The sequence below is a fragment of the Bubalus bubalis genome, chromosome 4 (genome assembly GCF_019923935.1).
Source record: "Bubalus bubalis isolate 160015118507 breed Murrah chromosome 4, NDDB_SH_1, whole genome shotgun sequence".
Classification (NCBI taxonomy): Eukaryota; Metazoa; Chordata; class Mammalia; order Artiodactyla; family Bovidae; genus Bubalus; species Bubalus bubalis.
This window is the reverse complement of record NC_059160.1, coordinates 119,528,274-119,553,728: the sequence shown is the minus strand read 5'-3', so window position 1 is coordinate 119,553,728 and position 25,455 is coordinate 119,528,274. Positions and strand designations below refer to the sequence as shown.

Sequence of the window (25,455 nt, the reverse complement as noted above, 5' to 3'; positions counted from 1 at the left end):
CTCTCCTGTTCCAACTCTTCAGAGACCTTGTGATCGAAGTCAGAAATGGAGAGGAACACTGAGGTTCCCTCCTCATCTCGAGGTGAGGCCCTATTCATCCCTGTAGCAATGCGCGAGGAATCCTAAGGTGGCCCTTGCAACGCCAAAGGAGATCTGACTTCCCTGAAGAAACACGAGCAGTCCCCCAGGTCGACAGGCAACTCGAGAGGAACCCTAAGCTTCCCGCCACAACTCCACGCAAATGACGAAATTCTCACCTGCATGCTTGAGGAGACCCTTTTATGCTGCAGCGTTTCCAAAGAAAGCCCACATTTCCCTTGGAGCTTGAAAGGGTCCTCGACATGCTTTACAAAGCTCCAGAAGTTTCCCAAGATACCCGTCCCCACTCGAGAGGAATGCTGAAATTCCCACCACAAGTCAAGAAGAACCCCATTTTCCTCACCTCAAGTCGAGATGAGGGTCGATTGCCCTGCTTCACCTGGAAAGGAATGCCAACGTCCCTGTCGCACCTCGAGAGGAGGCTGGTATCTACTTGACACTGGAGGGGAGCCCGGGGACTTTGTCACAATTTGAAAGCCACTGATTTCCCCATCCACTCGAGATCAGGCCTGATTTCCTTGCAACCGATTCGAATGTCAGCCAAGAATCCACTCACAACACGAAGGAGTTCTGATGCCCTGGTTGTTAATCCGAAAAGAGCCCCAGGTCCCAAATTCAACTCGGCTGGAGGCCTGAAACACCTTTGACAACTCGAGAGGAAAGCAGAGTTCCATGCCTTCACACACGTCGAGACCTACCTCCCTGTTTGAAACGGCATACACAGCCCGAGACCCACATCAAAACAGGAAAGGAAACCTGAGGTTCCCGCCTCAACTCGAGATGAGGCGCTCTTCCATTGCACTAAAACAAGTGGATTCCTAGAGGCCCCTCCCAAGTCCACAGTATTCCTAACTTCCAATAGGCACAAGGAGAAGCTCCCTGAGGTCACCGTCACAAGTCGAGCAAACACAGGGTTTCCTGCCAGAACTCGAGAAAGACCTCAAAATTCCCCCTTCAGCGCATCTTGAGGCCGGATTCCCCTGCAGTGACTCGAGAGCAATGCCGCACTCCACCCTCACAACTCAAATGGAGACTGGACTTCCCTGGGGCCAAAAGAGAGGCTTCCTTAGTTCCCCATCGTAACCGGAGGAAAACCCCTCATGTTGCGCTGCAGCTCGAGAAAAACCACGAGATTCGCCCATCATTGTGAGATGAGGCTCTTCTTTTCCTGCAGGGCCTAGAGAGCAAACCAGAGTCCTCTCTCAAAACTCCACAGGAGGCTTGACTCCCTTTAGGCCACTCAGTGGGCTTCAAGAGATACCCGTCGCAACTGGAGAGGAGAGCGGAATTCTTTGCTTCCACTCAAGACGAGGCCTGACTCCCCGGGTGAACCCTGAATGTAACACCAAGATCCCTGTTGCCATTGGAGAGGAACACGGATTTTCTGGACACAGGCCTAGATGACGTCTATTTACCTGCAGCGACACAAGAGCAATTCCCAGTTCCCCCTCACAACTCGAATGGAGATTGGAGTTCCCTGGGGCAATACGAGAGGCTCCCTGAGTTCCCATCATCACTCGAGAATCCCGCCACAACTTTAGAAAAACCACGAGGTTCCCCAGTCATCTTGAGATGAGGCCCCTTCCCACTGAGGCGTCTCAAGAAAAATCCCACGTTCCCTCTTGAAATTCGAAACGGTACTTGATGCCCTTGATGCAACACACAAAGTTCCCCGACATACCGGTGTCACTTGAGAGGAACACCGAGGTTCCCGGGACCACTTCATCTGAGCCCCTTCTCCCCTCCTGATTTAGACATGAGGGTCGATTCCCCTGCTTTGTCTGGAAAGGGATCCCGACCTTCCTGTCACACTCAGGGGGAGGCCGGTCTAACACTGAAACTCGAGAGGAAGTCTCGTGTGTCGTGCCACATTCCAAAAGACACCGATTTCCATGTCCACTCTTGATAAGAACCCGATGCCCGGACACTTCTTCGAATGTAACACAGTGGATGAAGTCACAACACGAAGGGGCACTGACATCCTAATTGCATTGACCGGAAAAACCCGCAGGTCCATAATAAAACTCGACAAGTGGCCTGTCATCCCGTGAAAATCTCGAGAGTCAAGCAGAGTTCCATTCCTCAACACAAGACAAGGCCCGACTCTCCTGCCCCAACTCTGCAGGGACCCTGTGATCGAAGTCAGAAATGGAAAGGAATCCTGAATTTAATGCCTCAACTCGAGATGCGGCCCACTTCCATTGCACCAAACCCAGGGACTCTGGAGAGGGCCCGCCCCACTCCACAGGACGCCTGAATTCTCAGAGGCACCCTGAGAAGCTCTCTGAGGTCACCGGCACTAGTCGAGGGAATCACGGGTTTCCTGCCGCAACCAGAGAAAGACCTCGAGAGTCCTTCTTCAACGCGTCTTGAGGCCCGATTCCCCTACCATGACTCAATAGCAATGACACGATACACCTCACCATGGGCATGGAGACTTGACTTCCTTGGCGCCACACGAGAGGCTCCCTGAGCTCCCCGTCGTACCTCGTAAGAAAACACACACTGGCGCCGCAGCTCGAGAAAACCCAAGAGATGCCCCCGTCATTTCGAGATGAGGGCCATCTTTAACTGCATGGCCTAGAGAGCAATCCCGAAACTTCTCTCCAAATCCACAGGAGGCTTGACTCTTTTAGGCCACTCAGTGGGCTCCAAAAGATACCTGTCGCAACTCGAGAAGAGAGTGGAGTCCTTTGCTTCCCCTCGAGATGGGGCCTGACTCCCCAGGTGAGTCTGGAATGCAACCCCGAGATCCCTGTCGCCCATGGAGAGGAACATTAAGTCCTGGACACAAGCCTAGATGAGGTCTAGTTTGCCCTTCAGTGAATGGAGCCCAATCCCCAGCTCTCCCTGGCAACTCGAATGGAAGATTGGACTTCCTGGGCCAACACAAGAGGAAGCCTGAATTCCCCGTCGTAACTCGAGAATCCCACCGCAACTCGAGAAAAACCACGTGGTTCCCTCGTCATCGCAAGATGAGGCCCTTTGTCCGCTACAGCGTCTCAAGAGAAGTCCCACGTTCCATCCTGAAGTGCGAAACGGTACTTGGCACCCTTGATGCGACCCCAAAAGTTCCGCGACATACCAGACTCACTCAAGGGGAACACCGAGGTTCCCGGCACCACTTCATCTGAGCCCCATCTCCCCTCCTGATCGCGACAGGAGGGTCGACTCCCCTGCTTTGTCTGCAAGGGGTTCCCGACCTTCCCGGCGCACCTCAGGATGAGGCCGGTCTCACGAGGAAGTTCGAGACGTAGCCTCGTGGGTGGTGCCACATGCCGAACGACCCCGATTTCCCGGTCCGCTCTTGATAAGAACCCGATGCCCGGACACCTCTTTGAAGGCAACCCTGTGGGTGAAGGCACAACACGAAGGGGCACTGACACCCCCGTGCATCATCTGGAAAAACCCGCAGGTTCCACACACAGCTCGACAAGGGGCCTGAGACCCCCTGAACGACTCGAGAGGCAAGCAGAGTTCCATTCCTCAGACAAGACGAGGCCTGACTCTCCTGTCCCAACTCTGCAGGGACCCTGCGGTCGGAGTCCGAAACGGAGAGGAAGCCTGAGGTTCCTGCCTCCCCTCGAGATGAGGCCCTCTTCCATTGCGCCAAACCCAGCGGAGTCCCGAGAGGCCCGCCAACTCCACAGGATCCCTCGCCTCTCAGAGGCACCCTGGGAAGTTCCCTAAGGTCCCCGGCAGAAGTCGAGGGAAACGAGGGTTTCCCGCCGCCACCCGAGAAAGACCTCGAGAGTCCTTCTTCAACGCGTCTCGAGGCCCTAGTCCCCTCCCGTGACTCGAGAGCCAGGACGCGCTCCCCCTCGCCACGCGCATGGAGACCTGACTTCCCTGGCGCCGCACTGAGAGGCTCCCTGAGATCCTCGTCGTGCCTCGGGAGAAAACCCCCACGGGCGCCGCAGCTCGAGGAAACCCCTGAGACGCCCCCGTCCTCGCGAGCTGAGGGCCTTCTTTTCCTGCATGGCCTGGAGAGCAATCCCGGGTCCTCTCTCCAAACGGAAGAGGAGGCTGGACTCCCTTGAGGCCGCTCAGGGGGCTCCAAGAGACCCGCGTCGCGACCTCGAGAGGAGAGCGGAGTCCTTGGCTTCCCCTCGAGACGAGGCCTGACTCCCCTGGGGGAGCCTGGAATGCAACCCCGAGATCCCTGCCTTCCCTGGAGAGGAATATTAGGTCCCGGACACACGCCTAGGTGAGGTCTCTTCGGCCCTGCAGTGACTCGAGCGCAACCCCCAGCTTTCCCTCGCAACTCGAGGGGAAGATTGGGCTTCCCAGGGCCAACCCAAGAGGAAGCCTGAGATCCCCGTCGTAACTCGAGAATCCCGCCGCAACTCGAGAAAAACCACGTGGTTCCCACCGTCTTCGCAAGATGAGGCCCTTGCCCGCGACGGCGTCTCAAGGGAAGTCCCCTGTTCCGCCCTGAAGGGCGAAACGGTCCCTGACAGCCTTCATGCGACCCCCAAAAGTTCCCCGACACGCCGGTTCCCTCGAGGGGAACACCGAGGGTCCCGGCACCGCTTCCTCTGAGCCCCTTCTCCCCTCCTGATCGCGACAGGAGAGTCGATTCCCCTGCGTGGTCTGGAAGGGGTTCCCAGCCTTCCCGGCGCACCTCAGGATGAGGCCGGTCTCACGAGGAAATTCGAGACGAGCCACATGGGTGGTGCCACATGCCGAACGCCCCCGATTCCCTGGTCCGCTCTTGAGAAGGACCCGAGGCCCGGACCCCTCCTTCGAAGGCAACCCTGTGGGTGAAGGCACAACACGAAGGGGCACTGCCACCCCCGTGCATCGTCCGCAAAGACCCGCGGGTTCCACACACAGCTCGACGAGGGGCCTGAGACCCCCTGAGCAACTCGAGAGGCAAGCGGGGTTCCCTTCCTCAGACAAGACGAGGCCTGACTCTCCTGTCCCAACTCTGCAGGGACCCTGCGGTCGGAGTCCGAAACGGAGAGGAAGCCTGAGGTTCCTGCCTCCCCTCGAGGTGAGGCCCTCTTCCGTTGCGCCAGACCCAGCGGAGTCCCGAGAGGCCCCGCCACCTCCACAGGATCCCTCGCCTCTCAGAGGCACCCTGGGAAGTTCCCTAAGATCCCCGGCAGAAGGCGAGGGAAACGAGGGTTTCCCGCCGCCCCCCGAGAAAGACCTCGAGAGTCCTTCTTCAACGCGTCTCGAGGCCCTAGTCCCCTCCCGTGACTCGAGAGCCATGAAAAGGAACAATACGAGTCAGTTTAACTGAGGTGGATGAACCTAGAAACTGTGATATGGAGTGAAGTAAATCAGAAAGAGAAAAACAAATATAGTGTATTAATGCATACACATGGAATCTTGTAAAATGGTACTGGTGAATATTTGAAGAGCAGAAATAGATACACAGATGTAGAGGAAGGTCTTGTGAACTCAGCTTGAGAAGGAAGGGTGGGACGAATTGAGAGTAGCATTGAAACATCGCCACTAGCATATGTAAAATAGCTAGCTAGTGGGAAGTTGCTATATAACATGGGGAGCCCAGCATGGTGCTCTGTGACGACCTAGAGGGTGGGATGGCGGGAAGTGGGAGGCAGGCTCACCGAAGAGTGGATAATATACTTATGGCCTATTCACGTTGTTGTATGAGGAAAACCAACCAAACATTGTAAAGCAGATATCCTTCAATTAAAAATAAATAAACACAAAAAAATAAAAAATAAATACAATCTGAAAACTATCATTCAACACATCTGTACTGTCATCTAAAGCTATATGGGATCATCTTCTATTCCCAACTATTTTTCCACTATAAGTACTTATAAATGTCATTAAAGGTTTTGAAAATATGATTTTAATAGCTACCCAGTATTGCTTAATATCTCATACATAAATAATAAAATTTCAGTCTCAACATAGAAACATAATACCAAAAAAGGTTTCCATTCTAAACTAAAGCTTGAATTTTAATCCAGTTCAATGAGAATTCCTCTGAAGAGCTAAAATTCTTATGAAAAGGAAATTATGTGGAGTCCTTCTTGCTTTCATCTATTATACCTTATTCTCATCTACTTCTAAGGACTCTTGGACTTCTGACATTTTTGCCTTAGACTGTAATTTTTGACTGAGATAAAATCTTAAATTTAGATATTAAGAATGTCAAGAAGCACTCTTGTAAGTGTGAGTCACTCAGTCATGTCCAGTTATTCATGACCCATGGACTGTAGCCCACCAGGTCCTCTGTCCACAGAATTTTCCAGGCAAGAATATTGGAGTGGGTAGCCATTCCTGTACTCGAGGGGATCTTCCTGACCCGGAGGTCAAACCCTGGTCTCCTGCATTGCAGGAAGATTCTTTACCATATGAACCACCAGAGAACACTGACCCTGATGTACACAGATGTAAAAATCCTCAAAAGAATATTAACAAACCAAATTGAAGATACATTAAAAAGAATCATATACTATGATCAAATGGAATTTATTCTGTGCCTACAAGCATGATTTATTATCTGCACATCAATCACTGTGATACACAATATGAGCAAAATTAAGAATGAAATCATGTGATCTTCTCAATAATTGCAGAAAAAGCTTTTGACAAAGTGTCACATCAATTTTGGTACAACCTCTCAATACAGTGGTTATACATGGAACATCCTAAAGGGTATATAAGACAAGACCACAGGTAACATCCAACTCAGTGGTAAAGAGGCGAAAGATTTATCTAAAAGATCAAGAATAGTACAAGGATGTCCACTCTCACCAATCTTGTTCAACATAGTAGTGGAAGTGTCCTACCCAGAATAACTAGGCAAGAAAAGGAAATAAAAGCATCCCCATTGGAACAAATGAAGTTACACTGTCACTATTTGATTATGACAGGATTTATATGAAACCCTAAAAACTCCACCAACTAACAAGTATTAAAACTAATAAACTCAGCAATGTAGCAGGATATGAACCATCAGAGAGAGAACAGAACAGTACCATATACAAATGCATCAAAAAAAAAAAACATGAAATAAATTTAACTGAGGAGCAGAAACACCTGTACAGTCACAGGCTCCAAGACATAGAGTCTGGGTTCAAATCCCACCTTACACTGACCTGCAGAGTGACCCAGGGAAAATCACACAATTATCTGAGGCTCAATATATTCAACTGTAAAATGGACAGAAACCCAGTTATCTCCTCCCAGGGCTGTGAAACTCCAAAGAAATGCTTATTTAGGCCCGGGCATTGGAGTATCTCCAGGAGCCTCTCCTTGTATGAAATTCCTCTAGAACTCGGCTCTCCTGATCCTGTGGGTGAGGGTCAAGTGTAGAGCCTGGGAGCCAAATGGGACTAGACAAGGACGAGGACAAAAAAAAATGCTAGTTCTGTGTCAGGGAGGGAAGCCACCTCCTTTTCAGATCTCAGAGTGGGGCCTGCACCGAGGGCCTGGGTGTTGAACAATCAGATGTGAACCCTGAACCCCCCACAGCAGGGATGGAGCCTTCCTGGCAAGAACCTTCTCTCTGGTCCAGTCTCCAGTGTGATGTGGTGCTGCTCCCTGAGTTCTCCATGTCTCCACCAGGCAAAGAGCTCTTGGGACTTGGAGGTCTATTAAACCACAGGTGCCTGAGAGTCAGAATGACACAAGGACTAACAACATTGAAAATTAGCTATATTAAAAAAAATGACAGAAGTACAGACGAGGTGGAATGAGAAGCAGAAGGATTGACTACCTCTCAAGCCTTTAGCAGAAATATCTCCATACCAGCTCAGCAGAGCCCACAGGAGGAAAATATAATGGAAAAGCAGGCTATGGGTATATCTGTACACTGCTGGACCCAGGGACCCAAGTCCCAATCCACCAACATCATTTTGCATATCCAGACACCAAGAGGAAGAAACACAGACCTTGCCTTAGGAAGTCTCAGCCAGACTTAATATTGGGGTTGCTGAGCATGGTCACATGGTCACTATGGACTCAGCCCCTCCTCCGTGCTCACATCCTCTGTCCTCACAGAAACATACATGGTTCACTACAGAAAACCCTCTGAGGGTACTTGTGTATACTAGAAACAGGCAATGGTGAAGTGTGAAGGCACAGAAATGGAAACATGCCTCTTGGGTGCTGTACAAATTTCCAAAGATCTGAAGTTCTTGATACTTGGAATTTTTTTAAAAAAGGTTCTTAATGTGTAAATGCAGAAAGGACATTTCCAGGAGAAAGGACAAAGGAATCGTCCCATTGGGAAAATTTGGTATCCATGTGGGAAGATAAGTTGGATCCCTACCTCAAAAAACACCACCAAACCAATTAGACACATACTAAAAACCAACAATTGCAGGAAAAACTACAAAATTTCGAACCATTTTTGATGAGGGAATATCTTTTCTTTAAATTGAGGTATTGTTGATTTACAATAATTTGTTTAAGGTGTGCAGCAAAGTGATTCAGTCTCTCAGGTACTTCTTTGTACAAAATTCATTCCCTTTGGGAGGCCCCTGGGCCATGCCCTCTACTCAGAACAGCTAAGAATCCTGAATAGGCAAAGCAGCATGTGGTGGTGCTCAGTGGGGGGTTTTAGACTGAATAAATTATTCTAACATGATACAAGAAACAAGCCCAGAGTTTAAGAAAGGATCTCCAAACCTATCTTCCAAAAGGAGGTCTTGCTCTCTTGATTGTCCGTACGTGAAAAAGCGCTTGGAAAGGGAAAAGGTGTGTCATGAATATTTGGTCTGCAGAGGGGACAAAGCGGTGTGTAGAGAGGATGCGCAGGCACGTCGTCCCAGTACACTCAGCACACAGACACAGTGACCAGACTCTCAGCCCTGCTCTGGGGGCATTGCACTGTCTTCACCCCTGACAGACTGTGAGCAGCTCACACTTGTCCAGGAGAGTAGGTCACATGACCTGGATCTGGCCAATCAGTGTATTCCATCCTCCCCGTGATTGGCGCTGACCAATCGGGACCCAGGGCCGGGCCTCACGCTGGAATCAAGGGAAGAGGAACTCTGGTTCTGCCAGAAGGGGTGGGGCCATGTGAGGTCAGGCCACAGCAGTGGGAGGGGCGTGAGGTCAGCCTGGGGCAGTTGGTGGCCTTCCCGCGCCCATCAGGGCAGAGCCACCAGCCTGAGAAGGAGGGCACTGCTGAGCCCGGGGGTTGAGAGCGCCGGTTCCTGCTGTGGTCCTGGAGCTCCACCTGAGACCAGAGGGAAGCCATCTGCCCGTGAGTCCTCTCCTGCTTGTCTGTCAGTTTGTTTGAACCACGCTGGATTTTCTGTCCAGCTGGCTAAGTGGAAACCCTGGAAATGCACCTGTGTGGGTTTGGGCTGGCTTCAGGGAAGAAATGCCAGATGATACTGGGAGATATCTCTTGAAAGTGAAGTGAAAGACCCTCAGTCGTGTCCAACTCTTGGCGACCCCATGGGCTATACAGTCCGTAGAATTCTCCAGGCCAGAATACTGGAGTGGGTAGCCTTTCCCTTCTCCAGGGGATCTTCCCAGTCCAGGGATTTGAACCCAGGTTTCCCTCATTGCTGACAGTTTCTTTACCAGCTGAGCCACAAGAGAAGCCCAAGAATACTGTAGTGGGTAGCCTGTCCCTTCTGTAGCGGATCAGCATTCCCGACTCAGGAATCAAACCGGGGTCTCCTGCATGGCAGGAGGATTCTTTACAATCTGAGCTATCAGGGAAGCCCAGTATCTCTTAAGGCCAGCTATTCATTGTAGGATTACCCTAATTAGTCTTCATGGGATTAAGGTAGCAACCTGCTAAAGTAGCAATCGATGTCCTTTTTCTAGAGGACAAAACTGGGGCTCAAAGAAGGGGGTAACACAGCTACAGCAAGAAAGTGTATACCTAGACAAAACCCCCAGATCCTGCTGTTAGAACTCAGGGAAGCCATATGGTGTGGCTTGTCCTACTGTGGGGACCTGGCTTGGTAACTGCCTTCTGGCAGCTCTGAGACCCAAAAAAGCAATTTGCACTGGAGAGAGGAAGGACACGTCCCTCCATCCACCCCACCACACCCTCTGGGTACTCCCACACCCTGCCCCCTTTCTCTTGCTTTGTGAGGGAATAAGCGTCACACTCATGTGACCACAATGGCTGTCCACTGTTCACGAACTACCACCTGGAGCTGCTACCAGAGAGGCCAAGAGCCTTTGCCCCTGAGTATCTCTCTTTCCTTTGCACCGTGGGGGCCCTCCTCCACACCTGCACACCAGAGGCCTTTTCTGAGACATGCAGGGACCCTCCTTCAGTTTGCAACAGGTTGCATCCATCGCTGTCCTTTCAATGCTTCCCTTGACACTCAGTTCCTGAGCTCCTTTGTCTGCAATGAATCCAAAGCTTGGATCTGACAGGCAGGAATCTGTGTATAAATGACCTGATTAATCACTCTGTAGAGGCTGTAGTGGGCTCCAGGGATCCGTAAGTAGGGCTTGGACCAAAGTGACTCCACAGCTGTTTTAATGCCTGGGGAGGGTCTGGCTATAGTGGGGGTGGGATGAGTCTCCTGAGGTTCTGAAGGCCCACTGTGTGCAGGTCCATGGTGCATGGAGAAGAGAAGGTGGAGTTCTTCCCTGGAGGTGGTCACAGCTCATGGATGAGCCAGACAGGCAGGCAGGGCACAATAGCACCTGAGTTGTCTTCATGAGTGAATGGTGTAGGGGCAGAGGAAGAGAACCAGGTCTGCTCCCTTATTGGAGCCCAGGGCAGGTTGTCACCGGACTAAACACTTATTATGGTGATGATCGTCACTGCTGTCTGCAAAGGGTTTACATTGGTGTGTGTCTTCATCAAGCGGTCAGGCCGTCTCTAACCTACACTGGCCATGGGCATTGCCTCTCCTTGGACCTTGACATGTTTCGTCTCTTCCTTACTGACATTCATTTCCAAGAGGGTTTTTGGGCCACAAGGATGTTGGGTTTTTCTCTAGCTTTGTCTCACGAGGAACACTTTTCCGCTTGTTGGTGTGGTTTGTTTTCCCAGCTCTCTTTCTTGGCTTATTTTCTGAATTTGTTTCTGCCAGAGGAAGAGCTCAGAATTTGCCTTCTGGCTGAGATGTGACACTTACAACAGCAATGCCTACCTGGCTATTATGACCAGATTTGCTGAAAGGGCTTTGTTTTGCAGAAGACACCTTGAAAGTATCTACACTGTCCTTTCAGATACCCAAAGGCTATTTGAAATGAAATAAAAAACAAGAATTCTCAAGTTTAGTCTTACAATATGTGGTTCAAGTGAACTCACTCAGTCGTGTCTGACTCTTTTTGATCTCATGGACTGTATCCTACCAGGATCCTCTGTCCATGGAATTTTCCAGGCAAGAGTACTGGAGTGGTACATTTCCTTCTCCAGGGGATCTTTCCAACCCAGGGATCGAACCCAGGTCTCCCACATTGCAGGCAGACACTTCACCATCTTTGCCACCAGGGAAATCCCCTGGAGAAGGGAAGCACTACCCACTCCAGTATTCTGGCCTAGAGAATTCCATGGAGTGTATAGTCCATGGGGTCACAAAGAATCAGACAAAATCTGATGACTAAACAACAACAACACTGAAGCTTCACCATTTGTCAAACAGAGATAACAACAGTATTTACACGATTGTGTGCATTTTAAGTGGCTCATTCGTGTCAAACTCTTTGTAGCCCTGTGAACCATAGCCCCTAAGATCCTCTATCTGTGGAATTTTTCAGGCAAGAATACTGAAATGGGTTGCCATTTCCTCCTCCAGGGGATCTTCCCGACCCAGGAATTGAACCCAGGTCTCCTGCATCTCCTACATTGGCTGTCAGGTTCTTTTCTGCTGAACCACCTGGGAAACAAGTCATTACATCACTGGGTTATCCTAAAGTACTTAACTTAGAGTCTGGCACTCAGGAAATTCTCACTGGTGATGTGAATATTCAGTCATATATCATTATCGTTCATATGATAATGAAATGGCCATGCTCACAAAGGAGAAAGTAGAGCCTTTCCAAGTCCAATTAAATCCTTTGCCACACATATCTTTTTAAAAACTTCTTGACTTTGAAATGAACATCAAACATAAGTACATTGATTATGGCCTCCAGAAAAGATCAAGCTGTACCAATAAGTGACAAGGATTCTTCTCCCAGTTCCAATATGCATGCATTGTTTCCCCGGCACCACCAAGCACTTCTCTGGTGGGCTCAGAGAGGCTGAGTCACTCACCAAAGACAACACAGCAGCAGACCAGGACTCCAGCCCAGGTCGCTTAAACCATGGCTCCCTCCTGTGCCCATCTGACCTGCCCCTTGAGGGCAGCAGGAAGATCTGGGCTCCCTTGGCCTGAGCCCCCAGGCCTGCCTCCCCTCATCTGCGCTGGGATGTGTCCATTCCCAAACCATGTGCTGTGTCCCCCAGCCCTGGGCCATCATGTCAGGCTCCAGGATCCCTGCAGGTGAGCCCCATGCCTACCACCACACCTCTGAGCCCTGCCCATCTGGTCTCTGTGCCTGAGTGTCCTGATCCTAACTGTTTTCTTGAGGCAGCCCCAGGACTGAGCCCTGCTTCTTCGAAGCTCCCTGTACCAAGCCCAGTGAGGCTCTGTCCTGTGGCCTCATGACAAGTGTGGTGGACTGAGTGGTGGCTCCGAAAGCTGTCCATCCTTCTGCAGCCTCCAAAGGTGGCCTTATTCCAATGAAAGGTCTCGGCAAATGGAAGTAAGTTACTGACCTCTGCACCAGATCACCTGGGATGCATGTGGACCCTAAATCCAATGACGGGTGTCCTTGGAAGAGGGGAGGGGGTCCTCTGAGGCACAGAGCCACCCAGGGGAGAAGGATTGTGCAGATGGACGCAGAGGTCGGGGTGATGTGGCCACAAGCCCAGGGAGGCCTGGGGTCCCCCAAGGGCTGGGCCAGGCCAGAGGGACCCTCCTCTGGAGGGAGCTCAGCCCTGCCCACACCTTGACAGGTTTCTGACTCCAGAACTGGGGGGCAATGAATTTGTGTTAAAGCTGTCCAGTCTGTGGCCAGTGGCTGCAGCTGCCCCTGGACACTGAGAGTGAACTTGCCAGGTCCAAGGTGAGACCAGTGGCAGGACCCGCCCCCCCACCCCCCTACCCCAACACACAATCTTGTCATGAGGTTAAATGAGTTAATACGCCCAGATGCCTGAATCAGGGACTGACACTTGGATCTCAGCCCCTTCACTTCCTCCTCCTCGTCATCATCACCATCATAGTAAGCGGCCCTCATCCACTCATTCAGTAGACACTCAGCCCTCCTGCAAGGCCCTGATGCGGGCAATGAGGCCAGCGAGCTGGGAGGCTCCGCACAGGATTCACCCTGCCTGCTGGGGCCACATGGACAAGGCCTGTGCAGTGACACAGAGGCCCCGGGAGAGGCTGGATCCTCCAGTCGTGGGAGGCACAGGCGCCTCAGCATCAGAGGTGGAGAGTTGAGCCAGGTTCATCCTGGGGGGTGCAACCCTTCACTCAAAGTGGGGGAAGAACCCCACATGGCACCCGGTGTCCAGGAGCCTCCCCTTGTCCTGGTAGGCTGTGGGCAGAGCCATGGATGACCAGGAGTCTGCATCTCACTAGGGGCTGAAGCTGGCACTGAGTGAATCCCCAGTGAGGATTTAAAAAAAAAAAAAAGCATCCTAAGTGACTTCGGCTCCATTGCTTTTTGCCAAAAACCTACAATGGTCCCAAGAATTTTGTACACTCCAAGGGTGGTGACTGGACGTGGAGCCCAGCACAGACCCAAGTCAGCTTTGCCCTGAGTCCCACGGGCCAGCCACAGCATCCCCCTTCCATGGCCTGGCTTTCTTCTGCCAGGACCCCCAGAATGGTGGAAAGGCAAGTGTGGCCTCAAGCTGAGGGGCCCAGCGTGGGCTCCAAGCCCCTGGGAGTCCCCTTGGAACGTCTGGTGGACCTAGTTCCCACTGCCGTCGGGCAGCTCTGTCTCAGGGAATGTTGTGTTTCTTTGCTTTCTGTTGTGATGGGGCACCCCAGTTATCTCGGGGCGATTGGGAAGTCTGCTGGTGTTACATGCTCCTACCTTAGATGGGGAAACATTATTGCTGCATTGACACTGCTCACTCGATACTGGGAATCTGTTAAACACAAATGGCAAGGGGAACAGAGAAAAACAAAAAAAGAAAAATGGAGAATTGCTGGGTTGCTTCAGGTCTCACCTGTGATTAAGAGTGTGTACAGCCTGCACGTGAACCTGGGTTCCCACACCTACCAGCTACCAGGTCCCAGGCGCTGATTTTAGACCCCCCAGGTTCACTAAGGAGTCATTGACAGATACAGTTTGTGTGTATTTTAAGTCTACATTGTGATGACTTGATGCCCATAGACATCGTGGACTGATTGCCCAACATTTGCATCGCCTCACACAGTTAACTCTGTGTATGTGTGTGTGTGTGTGTGTGTGTGTGTGTGTGTGTGTGTGCGTGTGTGTCTTTTATGTTGTTCTTATAATCCATGAGCACAATATAGATAGCCCTCCATTTCTGTAGATCTTCTTTATCTTAGAAGTTTATACTTTGCTGTATGTTTTGCACATGTTTAATTAGATATCTTGATATTTTCAGTGCCATTATAAATTCCTAATAGATATAGAATTGACTTTTCTATATTCACTTGCTAAATCCATTTATTTCAAATAATTCTAATTGTATTTATTTATGTATACACAATTATGTCTGCAAATAAGTGCTTTTTTCCCCCTTTGCAACTATAATAACCCTTTTCTTTTTCTTGCCTTATTGTACGGACTAGGATCTCCAGTACAGAGTACCTTGGTGAACAGAAGTAGTGAGAATAAGTATCCTTGCTCTTTCCCATTATCAGAGGAAAAGCTTTCAGTATTTCACCATCACACATGATATTAGCTTTTTTGTAGATATTTTTATCAAAATATGTAAATTCTTGTTAGTTTACTAAGAGTTTTTTCCTAGTCATGAACTAAAATTATTACCTTCAATTTTCTTAAGTTTATTTTCTGCAGATTTTGAAACAGGTGATTTTTCTTTAATGTGGTGATTTAACTTTTAAAAAATTTTGTGATTCTAAAACAACCCCAACCTGATCTCGATGTATTCTCCTTCTGTTGGGCTTTATTTGTTAGTGTTTTATTTAGGATTATTTCATCTATACTCAGAGTCTGTAATTTTACTTTCTTGTACTTCTTCCTTGTTGGTTTTAGTATCAAGGTTATGCTAGTCTTATAAAACAAGGTTGGAGAGTGTTCCTTGTTTACTCCAAGAATTCCTGTGAGATTGCTGTTTTCTTCCCTAGAGTTTTGGAAGAATTGATTGGCAAAACCAGTTGGCTTCATTGTAGTGCGGCTTTTAATTTCAGATGTAATTTTTTTCATGCAAATAAAATTTTCTGATTTTGTATGTCTTCTTGGGTCTATTTAAGTAAAGCATTTCCCCCCTGCTAGGAATTTATTGAGGCGAGCAGACTCTCCAATTAGTAAGTGAACTGTGGTTCATAATATCTTTCTTATCTGCAAGATGTATTGTCTCCCCTTTTAAAAATCCCTGATGCTGGGGATTTGTGCTTTGTTTCTTTCTCTTAATAAGTCTCTCTAGGGGTTTATCAGTTTTATCAGACCTTTCAAAGAGCCAACTTTTGGCTTTGTTTTTTAAAATTTTCATATTTACTTTCTGTTTCCTTATTTTCTGCTCCTTTTTTTCCCATCTACCTTGTGTTTCATTTGCTTTGCTTTTTTTCTGGTTTCTAGGAATAGAGGCTTAATTGATTTTTAGCCTTCCTTCTTTTCCAGTATATGTGTTTAAGGCTTTAAGTTACCCTCTAAACACAGTTTGCTGCATCCCACAAGTTTGAAGAAGCCAGATTTCATTATCTTTTATGGAAAAGTATTTTCTAATTTTCATTGTGTTTTTAAAAATTATTATTTATGAAATTATTCAAGCAGTATGTCATTTAACTTCCCAATGTTTGGGGAGGTTTTTCTAGTGACCCTTTTTTGATTTCTAGCTTAATTCAACAAAGAGCCCTGTCTTTGTCTTTTTGGGCTACTGTTATAAACACCGTAGGCTAGCTGATAAACCACAGAAAGTTGTTTCCCATAGTCCTGGAGGCTGGGGAGTCCCAAGATCACCAGCAGCTGCCATGTCTGGTGAGGCCTATTTCCTGGTTCCTAGACTGCCTGCTGTTCTCCCTGTCCTCGCAGCATGGGAGCCCATTCCCCTCTTGACCTGACCCCTCCCAGAGTCCCTGCCCCCTAGGAAGATCACCATGTGTGGGGTGAAGTTTGAGGGCACATAAACCATCAGCCCATTGCAATCCCTAAGTATACTCTGCATTATTACAGTCCTTTGAAATAATTTGAGCTTTCCTAATGGTCCAATATATATTCTTTTTGTTATATGTTCCTTGAGCTCTTGAAAATAATATGTATCAGTGGGAATGCAATGTTCTGTGTGTATCATTCAGATCAGGTTTGTCACTCATGTAATTCAGATTCCGGTAGCCACGTTGAGTAAAGGCAGAAGTAGGTGAAATTACCTGTAATATATTTTATTTTAACACACCCAAAATATCATTTCAGTGTGTAATCAACATGATAAAACCTAATGAAATAGTTCATATTCTTTTTTTCATGCTAAGTCTTTAAAATCTAGTGTGTGTTTCATGCTTGCAGCACATCTCATTGTAGAGCCAGCTGCATTTCAGGTACTTCATGGCTGCAGGTGACTTCGTACCAGGGAGCCCAGTTCCACGAGAAATGTGTCTTTAACGTCTCCCACTGGGATTATGAGCTTGGCTGTCACTCCTTTTCTATTTCTGTCGATTTTTATGTATTGATGTTAGGTACATTCAAATTTAGAATCCTCATATTCTTGCTATACTGAGCTTGTATCAGTATGAGATGCTCCTTTTTATCGCTAGTAATGCTTCTTTCTTTAGACACTATTTGACAGTGATATTGCCACATCACTTTTCTGTCCTTGTTTGCCTGGGTATCTTTTACTTTCACCTGTCTAAAAGACCTTCCATCTTAACATGTACCTCTGTGAATAGTGTATGGTTTTCATTGTAATCAGTTTGACACTTTATCTTTTAATGAGAGTATTGGCTCTGTTTATAATGTTGATATTTCAGTGTATAGACACCATGTTGCTGTGTGTTTTGTTTGTCCCACCTATTCTGTGTTCTTTTCTCTTGTCTTCTTTTAGAAGTATAAAGTGTTTTTCTAGTTCTGTGCGCCTCTGTCAGGTTGTTGGATGTACATTCACAGATACAGTGTGTGTTTTACATTCAAGTCTAACTTAGTACTTTTACTGCCTCCCTGACACGACTGTTTCCTCCTTGTCACTGTTACACTTTAAACTGTTATATATATTTTTGGCATTAACATCATTGTTTTGTAGAGTTAATATTTACCTATTTACCCTCACAGTTACCTCATTGTTGGTCTTTTTATATTTCCATCAGAGACTACTTTTCTTTTTCCCAAAGCACTGCCTTAATATTTTTTTTTTTTTAGTTCATGTCTATGGGTGATGAGATGTCTCATTTCCATTTGCCCTAAAAGTCTCTATTTTGCTTTCACTTTCGAAGAGTGTTTTTGTTGGGTATAGAATTCCAGGTTGGTGGTTATTTGTTTTTCAGCATTTTACAGATGCCAGTCCATTATCTTCTGACTTCCTTCTTCTTGAAAAGTCAGCTCTCAGTGTTGTTGTGCCATTAAAAGCCACACCATTTTTCCTCTGAGCGCTTGAACATTTTCTTCTTGCCTTAGGCACCCGCAGAGCTGCTGAAACCAATGTGTGGTTTTAATTTTTGAGTCAGTGGTCAGATTCTTGAACCAACTCTTGCCACTGTCCCTGTCAGTCAGTCCAGTCGCTCCATGTCTGACCCGTTGCAGCCCCATGGACTGCAGCACGCCAGGCTTCCCTGTCCATCACCAACTTCCGGAGCTTGCTCAAGCTCATGTCCATCGAGTCAGTGATGCCATCCAACCAGCTCATCCTCTGTCATCCCCTTCTCCTCCTGCCTTCAGTCTTCCCCATCATCAGGTTCTTTTCCAATGAGGCACTTCTTTGCATCAGGTGGCCAAAGTATTGGAGCTTCAGCATCAGTCTTTCTGGTGAATATTCAGGTCTGATTGCTTTAGGATTTACTGATTGGATCTCCTAGCAGTCCATGGGGCTCTCAAGAGTCTTCTCCAACTCCACAGTTCAGAAGCATTGATTCTTCGGTGTTTAGCCTTCTTCATGGGCCAACTCTAACATCAGTACATGACTACTGGAATTTAGTAGTCAAATACTATCATAGCTTTGACTAAATGAACCTTTGTTGGCAAAGTAATGTCTCTGCTTTTTAAAATGCTGTCTAGGTTTGTCATAGCTTTCCTTCCAAAGAGCAAGCATCTTTTAATTTCACTATGTGCAGTAATTTTGGAGCCCAAGAAAATAATGTCTGTCACTGTTTCCATTGTTTCCCCATTTATTTGCCATGAAGTGATGGGGCTGCATGCCATGATCTTCATTTTTGAATGTTGAGTTTTATGCCAGCTTTTTCACTCTCGTCTTTCACTTTCATTAAGAGGCTCTTAGTTTCAACCCCTGGAGACATTTCTAATTCCACTTTCTGTCTTTTTTCCACCATGAGGGTCCCCACTTATAGTTTTAACAACGTAGTTTAACAATAGGCTCCTTCAATATATTCTATACTTTTTTTCCTCTTATATATATTTTAACCGATCCATCCTTCAGTTCACTGATCCTCTCTTCAGCTACGTACAATCTGATGTTAAGCCCAGAAACTGAGTTCTAAAATTCAGTCACTGTTATTGTAAAGTTCTAGAGTTGGTTTTGATTCTCAGAAATTTTTCCTTTTGTCAAGTGTATTTTTGAACAGGTGACGTTTGCATCTGATACCTCTAGCATACCTCTGATATGCTGATATACATCTGATACCTCTGGATCTGGTTCAGTTCTTTTTCTCTTGGTCCTGTTTGTTGTTACACCCTTTTTTGCTTTTTTGGTTGCATGTTGGACATTAAATTTGGAAAAGCCTAGAGGTTCTGAGTGATGCTGTCTTCTCCAGAGTTTCCTCTGACGCAGAGCTGCAGTGGGGACAGAATTGTCTATTCACTCAGGTCCTGAGAGACTTGAGGCTGGGGGGTCCTTGTAAGCTCAGTCTTAGCAGCCTTCACCCACCTCCCCCTCCCCGACCCCAGGGAGGAGCTTACCAGTGTCAGCGACACCCTGAGCCTCCACCGTGCATCCCCCACAGGGCAGAGCAGTCTGGCAGCCCAGGGTCGAAGTTAAGAGGGCAAGTTCGCAGGAGGTTGAATGAACCCCTGTACCCACTGTGGGTTCATTTTAAGTGCCTGGAGCGAGGTTGGTCAAGCCCTTGCTGAGCATGAGTAAGGGAGTCAGTCAGGAAGGACTGTGCTCAGGGTGAGAGTGAGGGGCAGCTAGCGTGGTGAGTCCTCCTCAGCTGGGTGGGTTCTGGGGATGCACTTGAGTTCAGGGGTGCCCTTTCAGTAGCCTCACTGGAGGCTTGTTTCGGGGTAGAGGGGGCAGAAGCCCACTTAGAAGATGTGCTCATTCCCGGGGTGGTGGTTTCTGAAGCAGTTTATACTGGTTGGTTCGACTGTGACCCAGTACCTTACAGGGTCATGTTTGACAGGGGGCCTGAGCTGTGGGCACGGCCTTCCTCCCACACCCCACACTCACCTGTCGTCTTTTTGGCAGCCCCTTCCCCCTCTCTGCACCCTTAACGGTGGGCCTGAGCCAGGTCCCCTGTTACCACGGAGCCCCTTGTGACTGAGTGGGTTCTGGTTCCGGGCTCCTGGGAGACGTGCTGGAGGCAGAGCCTTTGTGCCATTTCTCCTTGAGACAGCTGTGCTGGTGGTCATAGTGTGAGAGCAGTGGTCACAGTGTGAGAGTGGTGTCTGAGAGCGGTAGGTGTGAGAGTGGTGGTCGTAGTGTGAGATTGGTGGTAATAGCTCGGGAGCCAAGGTATCCTGCCATGAAACAACGGTTGCCCCCGAGTGGAGACGAGGTAGAACGTGGCCTCGGCTCAAGTCCTGGAAGCAGAGTGGCCTGAGGTGAGAGCAGCCGGGGGGCTGGGCCCGTCGGATTGGCCCTCACCTGGCAAAGCGTTGAGGTTGTGTTTCATTTTGTTAGCATGGTTGTGGGCCCTACCGGCCAGGGTGTTTTGGCCTTAGTGGGCAGGATCGACCCCAGCAGGTTTACCTTGTGAGAGGTTGTGCAGGTGCTGTGTGGAGGATGGGCAGGGGCCCCACAAGAAGGGAAACACTGGCTGGAGGAGTCACTGGGGCACATGGACAGCTATAGAGTCAGTCCTTGAAGCAGAAAGGCTAAGCCCCTTAATGTCTCCCTTCTTCCAAAGAAAGGATATACTGGCTGGAGGAATCTCTGGGGCATGAGGATCGAGCTAGAGAGTCAGTCCTTGAAGTAGAAAGCCTAAGCCCATTAATGTCTCCTATCTTACAAAGCACAGACCAGTGTGTCCAGTATTTTAATGACAGGTACCTAGTGCTTACGTGTATCACATACACCCTCATAGCTTTACATGTCCACCACATGCCTCTTACAAGTGCTGGGCACTGTTTTGGGGGCTGAACACTCAGTATGTAGTAGGGAATATATAGCCCAGGATCTTTTTATTTCTGCAAAGAAAAATAGAAGAATGAAAGACTCTGTGTGGTTCAGTTTGAGCAAGTTCACCACGTGGATGGCCCTGTGTGCACACAAATTGTGGTAAAGTACATATAACATAAATTTAACATTTTAACCAGTTGATTGAATGACTGGGTGGCTTCAGTGGAGTCAGGCTAACAGATGGCCTTGAGGTGTCATCCGCCTTTTTCCCAGAGGAACACTCCAAAGCCTAGTGGCCTTGTAGACCTTCCCTTTTTTTTTTTTTTTTTTTGACTCTCCCCAGTGGTTCTAGGTCACTTGTCTGTGTGTCGTTTAAGAATCTCTTTATCCACTTTGTTGTTAGGTTTATGTTTTGGAAAGTTTCTCAGATGTCCCTGGGTCTTGAGAAGGCAGGCTTGGATTCCAGGTTCTCCCCTGCCGCATGCCTGCCCGGTCGAGGTGGAGGCTGAAGACTGGTCTGAGTTGTGGTGGTCTGTGTGGTCTTGGGGTCAGTGGACCCCCTCTTCTCTGGAGGGGCAAGGAGATACTTTGTGTAGAGCCTGGAGAGACTTGACAGGGTCAGTCTTCACAGTCTCGCTCTCTTTTTAATTTATGTTTGCATTTAGTTTCTCATTTAACTGTTTTCTAGGAGTTTCCAACTCCTACTGAAGAACTAAAAATATGCAGGGAGCAGCTTCTTAGAAGAAATTGCTGAGCTGAAAGCAGAAAGAAGCAACACCAGGGTCAGTAAGGGGATTCTCATGTGTTGACATTTGCCCCACGGGGGTCACCACTGGTCTCCGTGTTGCTGTCTTTAAATTCCATCTGATTTTCTTTTTTTTTTTTTTTTTCCAATTAATTTTATTTTTTTTAATTTAATTTTATTTTTAAACTTTTCATAACTGTATTAGTTTTTCCAAATATCAAAATGAATCCACCACAGGTATACATGTGTTCCCCATCCTGAACCCTCCTCCCTCCTCCCTCCCCATTCCATCCCTCTGGGTCATCCCAGTGCACCAGCCCCAAGCATCCAGTATCGTGCATCGAACCTAGACTGGCAACTCATTTCATACATGATATTTTACATGTTTCAATGCCATTCTCCCAAATCTTCCCACCCTCTCCCTCTCCCACAGAGTCCATAAGACTGTTATATACATCAGTGTCTGTTTTGCTGTCTCGTACACAGGGTTATTGTTACCATCTTTCTAGATTCCATATATATGCGTTAGTATACTGTATTGGTGTTTTTCTTTCTGGCTTACTTCACTCTGTATAATAGGCTCCAGTTTCATCCACCTCATTAGAACTGATTTGTTTTCAAGTCATTTTTCATATCTTCCCACTGAGCAAACCAGGGTGGATCAGCTCAGGGTTCTCATGAGTGTGAAGTCGCTCAGTCGTGTCCACCTCTTTGCGCCCCCGTGGACTGTAACCCGCTAGGCTCCTCTGTCCATGGGATTCTCCAGGCAAGAATACTGGAGTGGGTTGCCATTTCCTTCTCCAGGGGATCTTCCCAACCCAGGGATCGAACCTGAGTCTCCTGCATTGCAGGCAGACACTTTATCCTGTGAGCCACCAGGAAAGTCCTCATAACTCGCTTCAAATGTATGATGAGAGCTAATGTAATTTTAGTACATTTGAGGCGGGAGTTCTCTTAACTTACATTTTTGTCCATGCTACACTTTGTGTGGGATCTTAGTTCCCCAATCAGGGATTAAAACCCATGACCCCTGCAGAAGTGCGGAGTCTTAACTACTGGGCCACTGGGGAAGTCCACTCTAACTTTAGACTAAACTTGTGGGATTCCGATGTGCCTTAGCATGTTTCCAGCTATACCGTGAGGCTGAGAGGAGTTATTGGCCCTGAATTCGAGCATGAGGTTGAAGGTGCTCCTTTGGCCCTGCCCTGCAGCTGCTGCTGGAGCACCTGGAGTGTCTGGTTTCCCAGTACATGCCATCCCTCCAGATGACGGCGGGCAAGCAGCAGGCTCAGTCCACAGCTGGCATGACCAGCGAGATGGAGGTGCTCAGGGTGCTGAAATTGCTGTTTGAGCGCCACAAGGCCCTGAACGAGAAGATACCAGCCACCCGGCCGTCCTGGATTTGTACACTTGCTGTCTTGTTAGGTGGATAATGCATGTATTTATGTAACTAGTTGATTTTGAGCTTCTTGAATTCTTGTATATACATTTTTTCTGTAAGAAGTCAGAGTTTTATATGGTTAAAAATCATTGCCTGTGTACATGCTCAGTCATGTCCAAATCTTTGCGACCCTGTGGACTGTAGCCCACCATGCTCCTCTCTTCATGGGTCTTCCCAGGCAAGAATACTGGAGTGAGTGGCCATCTTCTACTCCAGGGGATCTTCCCAACCCAGGGGTCGAACCTGCCCTCTTGCATTGGCAAGCGGATTCTTTACCACTGAACCACCTGGGAGGCCCCCAGTTAAAAAGTATTAGTTGGCATGAATGTCTCAAGATTTATTATATTCTGTATATCAATTTGCAGTTAAAAACTGGGTAATAGAATTAATTTAGGATAACATTTTGTTCTCTCAAACTTAGAATTTAAAGCTGTTAACAAGCAGATTTTCTTGACGTTAAGATCAATGAGAGACATTAAAGGTATTCTGTTACAGTATCCATGTATTAGGGTGAGTATACACTAAGAAGTGTACTAACATATATACACACATCAACACACAGTGACTCGGCCCCTTTTATTTGAGTTGAGAGCGTGATTACGAGTAGCACTCGAAAGGTGTAGTTTGTTAGAAGAAGAATTAGGTGCCACACATAAAGAGGTAAGTTTGATCAGTCATCGTGTAATTTCAGTTAAGGGTTTGTCATTTGAATCCTTTCATTTTAAAAAAGAATAAAGGCTGTAGTGGTGGGCATCAGATGTTATTTATCTTTCTGATTGAGGCCCCGCCCACCTGGGTTATTTTAATGACTAGTAAACTAGACTTGTGGCTCAGAGCTGCAGGATCTCTTAAGTACCCCTTTGTCCAGTAGAAGACAAATTCTGACTCTAATCACCTTGTTGTATTCGGGATGGATAGCATCACCATGTATTTTCTTTTTATGTTGTGTTTTCAGTTTTGAGTTGAGTTTTTCCAGGTGGAGTTTTGCTGTCTTTAGTTATTTCTTTACTCTGATTCGATTTTTTGGTTTTAGCAGATGATTCTTAAAGAGGAGAATAACCAGGAAAAGATACTAACGGACGGGGTGCTTGATGTAAATCACGAGCAAGAAAACATGCCAAGCTCCAGTGGAAAGGCAAGTCCTTGGTCTCTCTCTCTGTCTAGTTCTCGTCTTACCATCCAGTCTGTGTGAGGCTGTTGGGACCTCTCACCAATGCACCATGTAGGTCTGAGTGGCCATGAGGGTCCTGTGAGCTCCCAGTTTGACCTCACTGATTGCCTGGAAGTGCTGTATTCCCTCCCTCCCAAAACTAGGCTATCTAAGGCATCGTTTCCCCCTTAGAGACCCTCCGACGACTCTGTAAGCCACGAGGAAGACCTGGCTAAGGTGATTGAGCTCCAGGAAGTCATAGACAAGCAGTCTCAGGAGCAGAACCAGATGAAGGAGCGCCTGGCAGCCCCCTCTGCCCATGTGACAGAGCTGGAGGAGGACCTGGACACGGCCAGGAAGGACCTCCTCAAGTCCAAGGAAGTGAACACAAAACTGCAGTGGGATGTCTGCGAAGTGAGTGACGGTGGCCATGTCTGTTGTCCTGAGGTGGAATGTGGGTCCCTTGTTCTCCCGGTGATCTCAGCCTTGGGATGGCTGTGTGAATAAGAGCAGAGCACTGGCAGGACCGCGACTGGCTGCCTCCCCGCCTCTGCATCGAGGTCTCTGGGGTAGAAGAGGCCTGGTCCAGGCGGTCCATTGACAGTGGACCAACATGAGGGCAGCCCTGGTGCTGTGCTGCACCCTGGGTGTGGACTTCTCATTTCTACAAGTTCTAGGGGGCCCAGTATGTTCCTTTCTTTAAAATTCATTCATCCATTCATTCATTTATTGGCGTATAGTTGCTTTACACTGCTGTGTCAATTTCTGCTGTACAGCAAAGTGGATCAGTCATATCTATCTATCTATCTATCTATCTATCTATCTATCTATCTATTTATCTATCTATCTATCTCCCTGTCTTTTAGATTTCCTGCCCATTTACTTCACCACAGAGCACTGAGTAAACTTCCCTGTGCTGTACACTAAGTCCTTACTGTTGACTTTATGTGTAGTATCAGTACTGTATATGTGTCAACCCCAGTCTCCCGGTTCATCCCCGCCCTCCACCTGCCTGTCAAATGTGTCCCTGATGATGCTGAAATTTCCTTCTGATTCACTCAGGCGAGTCTGGTGACGTCTGTGGAGCCTGTTCTCTCAGAGAAATGGGAGCATGCTGCATGGGCTCTGCTGAGGCAGCTTGCCTGGCCATCTTCTCTAGTTTTCTGAGGTTCCGCTCCTTGAAGGGATGTGTGACAGTGATACTGGTGGTCAGACAAGTCGAGTGGCGCTTGCTCACCCTCAGATCCTCAGGCCCAAGCTCTGTGACCCATGTGGAATCATGATGTTTCCTGTGGTCGTGTCTGTGGGTGTCATGATTTATGAGAAACTCCCTAGGGGTCACTGTGAAAACAGAAGAGTGCTGGGGGCTCAGGCCTCCCCCTGTGAGCCTCACCTCTCCTCTGTGTGCAAACAGAGTACCCACCCTGCTCCCCCTCCCCCGTGAGACCGTC

General features: G+C 48.0%; 1 pseudogene; it reads left to right on the top strand.

The window, feature by feature from the left end:
* LOC112577644 overlaps positions 1-25,455 on the top strand; it is a 57,355-nt pseudogene that overhangs the window by 5,806 nt on the left and 26,094 nt on the right.